Source organism: Sus scrofa, chromosome 8, assembly GCF_054392235.1.
Source record: "Sus scrofa isolate SSC_HxYL_T2T_F1_AM1 chromosome 8, Sscrofa_HxYL_maternal_Yorkshire_Landrace_v2.0, whole genome shotgun sequence".
NCBI lineage: Eukaryota > Metazoa > Chordata > Mammalia > Artiodactyla > Suidae > Sus > Sus scrofa.
In genome coordinates this window covers 90,685,753-90,691,752 of record NC_139390.1, presented here as the reverse complement: position 1 = coordinate 90,691,752, position 6,000 = coordinate 90,685,753, and positions in this window count along the sequence as shown.

Genomic DNA, 6,000 nt, shown 5'->3' with positions numbered 1-6,000 from the left:
TCCTTAACACACTGAGCCACCAGGGAACTCCTCCCACCTCTAATAACACCTAATAAATCTGGGATGAGCACCTGATCTAAACTTGGCTAAGCCATCTCCCAACCCTAGGAATTTGAAATTGAAATACTGATAGTAATCTATGAGATGCTACAATGCATAGGCAACTGGAATTGGGATATACCACACACAGTGTACTTAATTGAGAGCAGAAAAACCAAGAGAAAGTAGAGAAATGCATTCTAGAGAGAGATGCAGGAGAAAGACAAAAATTTATACTACAGCATGGACTGGGGTTGAATTCCAGGTCTTCCACTTAGTGTAGAATAAAGAAAAAATAACCAGTTAGGAAGCTACATCTTAGTCCAAATGAGGATTATTTATAACAATTGGGGGCAATGGTGTGTAGGGTAAAATGTACTTTGATGAAAACTATGAATTGTCTAGAGGATAACCCTCTGGGTTTTCTGATTCTATGGCAGCTATTTTATAAGTCTAAATTACACATGGCTAATATAATGCAAAATCATTCTTGACCATAGCAATGCAAATGCTGTCTTGTTCAGTAGAAAATAAATTGACTTTCCTTCTCCATTGTGAAACTGGTTTTACCTCCCTTTGCACATTCATTTCAATAAGCCTTTACTCCATATAAATTTTTGGTTTTAAAAATTATTTGGGAGTTCCCATCATGGTTCAGTGGTTAACGAACCTGACTAGTATCCATGAGGACGAGGGTTCCATCCCTGGCCTCGCTCAGTGGGTTAAGGTTCTGGTGTTGCTGTGAGCTGTGGTGTAGGTCACAGATCCTGAGTTGCCGTGGCTGTGGCGCAGGCTGGCAGCTGCAGCTCCCATTCGACCCCTAGCCTGGGAACCTCCATATGCTGTGAGTGGGGCCCTAAAAAGACAAAAAAAAAAAAAAATTATTTTAGGAAGTTCCCATAGTGGCTCAGCAGAAACAAATTAGACTAATATCCATGAGGATGTGGGTTCAATCCCTGGCCCTTCTGAGTAGGTTAGGGATCTGGTGTTGCCGTGAGCTGTGGTGTAAGTTGCAGATGTAGCTCGGATCTGGAGTTGCTGCAACTGTGGCGCAGGTCAGCAGCTCCAGCCTCAATTTCACCCCTAGCCTGGGAACTTCCATATGCCAAGGAGACAGCCCTAAAAAGCAATAAATAAATACATAAATAAATAAATAGATAAAATAAAAATTAAAAATTTCTTTTTTTGAAATATAGTTGATTTATCTATTTGTGCTTTTTTGACTTTTCCTTTGAACTGGTTATAACATCTCATCAATTTCTTCATTAATGAATTAAATAAAAACATACATTTAACATGCATTTTTTTTCACAAGCAAATGCGAATCGTGATTTTACTTTATTGAATTTTTTTTTAGACAGTTTTGGAAGTCTTCCACCAAGATGCCCAATGGACTCCCTAACAGGACCAGTTAAACTGCCATGAGAGAAGAGTACCTCATGGGTAGTTGACATCCATGTCTGTCTTTTCTTGGTTCCCAGATGTGAATCCAAAGCAGCAAATTTGCTGATGCTGTTTTTCTATTTTTAATTTCCCTCTCTATTAATTTTGTGTTTTGGTTTTGGTTCTTATGCATCTGATAAATTGTTTTCTACTAGTGGCAGCAATGATTGGTGATTTGGTCTTATAGCTGACCATTTGATGACTTCTCTAAAAGAATTAGTATTTATAGAGATTTATTTTCTGCTAGGTGAGAGACAACAGAGCATTGGGTTAGTCTTCTGTTTGTCTCTTTATCTATTTAGACCTCAAATCAATTAAGAATTTCCTGGGAGTTCCCGTCATGGCACAGTGGTTAATGAATCCGACTAGGAACCATGAGGTTGCGGTTCGATCCCTGTCCTTGCTCAGTGGGTTAAGGATCTGGCATTGCCGTGAGCTGTGGTGTAGGTCGCAGATGCGGCTCGGATCCTGAGTTGCTGTGGCTCTGGCGTAGGCCGGCGGCTACAGCTCCAATTTAGACCCCTAGTCTGGGAACCTCCATATGCATCAGGATGCAGAACTGCATCCACATATTAAAATATGTGGACCAGAGACTTGCTGTGATGTTGTGTTTACTTTTGCTTGACTTGTGGCTGAAATTTAGTATGGAAGTTGTAAGTGATCTCTATTTAGGCCTGTAATTCAGAAAGAACTTTACTTTTCATTGTGTGTGTAATGTTTGCCCATCTTAGGATGTTATTGACTGATGAGATTAAACTCTTACAGGGTGTTGTTCTGATTGGGTAATGCAGGTAAATAAGCACTCGCAGGAATTAAATATTCCTAAAACTGACAGAAAATAGCAAACTTCTAATACTTTTGTTTTTCTGTCTTTTTTTTAGGGCTGAACCTGCAGCCTATGGAGGTTCCCAGGCTAGGGGTCAAATTGAAGCTGTAGCCACCGGCTTATGCCAGAGCCACAGTAATGCAGTATCCAAGCCATGTCTGTGAACTACACCTCAGCTCATGGCAATGCCAGATACTTAATCCACTGAGTGAGGTCAGGGATAGAACCTACATTCTCATGGATATAGTCGGGTTTGTTACTGCTGAGCCACAACAGGAACTCTGGGAATGTCTTTCTTTCTTTCTTTTTTTTTTTTTTTTTGTCTTTTTGCCATTTCTTGGGCCGCTCCCGCGGCATATGGAGGTTCCCAGGCTAGGAGTCGAATTGGAGCTGTAGCCCCCGGCCTACGCCAGAGCCACAGCAACGTGGGATCAGAGCCACATCTGTGACCTACACCACAGCTCATGGCAACGCCGGATCGTGAACCCACTGAGCAAGGGCAGGGACCGAACCCGCAACCTCATGGTTCCTAGTCAGATTCGTTAACCACTGCGCCACGACTGGAACTCCGGAATGTCTTTCTTAAATTTATACTGGCTTATTGATCAAATAAGCTAGCATTATTTCCACTTAATGTTTAAGACTGTGAAAAATATAAATTTGTTATAGCCAAATTGAATTATTATTCTGATTTTCAATAATAGTTACATTTTATATTATGTTAGCTTGAAGATAATTTATCTAGGTAACTTAAAACCTTAGACATATATTAAATTAATTCCCAGATATTCGCTGCATGCCTAAAATCATTTCTAAGATACGACCCTACAACATTGTTTAGTAAGCATCATTTTCAGTTTATATGCTTTTGTTTTGTATTTTAAATGCTTCAAAGAGGTTGTTTCTTTGGGTCTGTTAATGAATGTGCTTATTTTTGCCATTTTGATGAGCCTTATAAAAGAAGTGTGTGGCTGTAGAAAGTTCTGTTACATATATTCATAAGCGTTCCTAGGCTGCTAAAATGTCAGTATATATCATAAAGTTCACAATTATTTACCCTCTAATTTTTTGAGAAATAAAAGTTAATTTGGTTAAAAGTTACTTATTAATGCAAGTAATGGAGACCATGTACTAGGGAGCCAACAGTGCACATGCTTTTGTTTTTCAAGGAAAATAGTTTTTTCCTAAAGCAGCCATTCTCCTTTGCACATTTCCACCAGCAATGTATGAGTGATTCATTTTCTCAGTATCCTCATCGACATTTGGTGGTGTTGTCCTTATTTTTTATTTTATCCATTCTGTTATGTATGAAGTGATACCTCATTTCAGTTTTAATTTGCATTTCTCTAGTGGCTACGGCTTTTGAACATCTTTTGATGTACTAATTTACCATCTGTAGATCTTAGTGAAGTGTCATTTCATTTTCCCTATGTGCTAAATAGACTGTTTGCTTTTTTTATCCTGTCAAATTTTGAAGGTTCTCTATATATTCTAGATACTCGTCCTTCATCAGATATGCTTTGTAAATATTTTCTCCCACTCTGTAGCTGTTCTATCATCTTTGTGACAGTCTCTTATAGAGCAAAGTTTTTATTTTGTGACTCAGTTTATCAATTTTTCCTTTCATTGATCATGCTGTGGTGTCAAAGCTCAAGAACTCTATGCCCAGCTGTAGATCCTTGGCATTTTCTCCTATATTTTCTAAAATTTTATAGTTTTCTGTTTTACATTAAGTCTATCCATTTTGAGTTAATTTCTGTACAGTGTGAGACTTGGGTTAAGATTCCCTTTTTTTTTTTTTTTTTTTTTTTTTGCCTGTGGATGTTTCTCCAGGATGATTTTTTGAAAATCCTCTTTGCATTGAGTCCATATGTTTATTGTTAGTTTATAGAAGTACAGTTGATTTTTGAATTTTTTTTTATATCCTGAAAACTTGTAGAACTCACTTATGAGATTTTTGGATTTTTTTTTATAGATTTCTTGGGATTTTTCCATGTCATGGGCAAATAAGGATAATTTCATTTTTCCTTTCCAACACCATATTAAATACCAGTGGTGTGAGCTGAACCCTTGCTTGTTTCTGATCTCAGAGGAAAAATATTCAGTCTCATTAAGCATCATGTTAGCTGTGGGTATTGTAGATGTTCTTTATCAAGTGGAGGAAGTTTCCCTCTTTTTTTTTTTTTGAGAATTTTTATCATGAAAGGATGTTGAAATTTTGTCAAATACTTTTTTCGCATTGCTGGATATAATCATGTAGGTTTTCTTTTCTAACCTATTAATATGGCAGATAGCATCAATTAATTTTCACATATTGAACTAGTCTTCCATCCCTGGAATAAATCCTGTTTGATCAGCGTGCACAATTCTTTTCGTATACTGCATAACTGTAATTGTTAATATTTTGTTAAGGGTTTTTGCATCTATATTCGTCAGGGAGATTGGTCTTTCTTTTGCTTTTATACAGTGTCTTTGGTTTGGTATCAGGCTTATAGTAGCTTCTTTTTTTTTTTTTTTTTTTTTTTTTTTTGTCTTTTTGCTATTTCTTTGGGCCACTCCCACGGCATATGGAGGTTCCCAGGCTAGGGGTTGAATCGGAGCTGTAGCCACTGGCCTACGCCAGAGCCACAGCAATGACGGATCCGAGCCGCGTCTGCAACCTACACCACAGCTCACGGCAATGCCGGATCGTTAACCCACTGAACAAGGGCAGGGACCGAACCCACAACCTCATGGTTCCTAGTCAGAATCGTTAACCACTGCGCCACGACGGGAACTCCAGGCTTATAGTAGCTTCTTAAAACGAATCGGGAAGTACATTCTCTTCCTCTATTTTTTGAAAATTTTAGAATTTCTGTTGAATTGTGTAGAAATATACAGTAGACATCTCCAGTGAAACCATACAAGCTTGGAGATTTCTTTTCTTTTTTTTTAATGGCTGTACCCGTGGCATAATGGAAGTTCCCAGGCCAGGGACTGAGTCTGAGCGACAGCTGTGGCATTGCTGGGTCATTTAACCTACTGTGCCGGTCTGGGGATTGAACCTGTGCTCCTGTAGCAACCTGAGCTGCTGAGTCAGTTTCTTAAGCCAATGTGCCACAGCAGAAATTCCAGGGCTTGGAGATTTCATTTAGGAAGTTTTTAAGTTATGAATTTAATTTCCTAAATAGCACTATTCAAATTATCTATTTCATATTTTCTGAGTAATAGTAGTTTGCATTTTTCAAAAAAGTGGTCTATTCATTTAAGTTTTCAAATTTATGTTTATAGATTCCCTTATTATCCCTTGCTGTTCTAAGGGTTTTAGCCATAGGCCCTTTTTCATCCTTAATATTGGTGATTTGTGTCTTCTTTCTTTGTCAGTTTTCCTAAAGGTTTGTCAATTTTTTAAATCTTATCAAAGAACCAGTTCTTGTTTTATTTTACCTAAGTTTTTCTAACTTTAATTTTATTGATTTCTGCTCTTTTATTATTTCCTTTCTTCTGCTTAGTTTGGATTTCTTTTGCTCTCCTTTTTTTAGGCTTCTGAAATGGAAGCTTAGATTTGAGACTATTTCCCTTTTTTGAATGTAAACATTTAATACTATAACTTTCTTCTTAGCACTGCTTTAGCTGAGTTTCACAAATTTAGATATGTTGTATTTTTCATTCAGTTCAAAGTACTTTTTTTCTTGAGACCTCCCCTTTGAAGT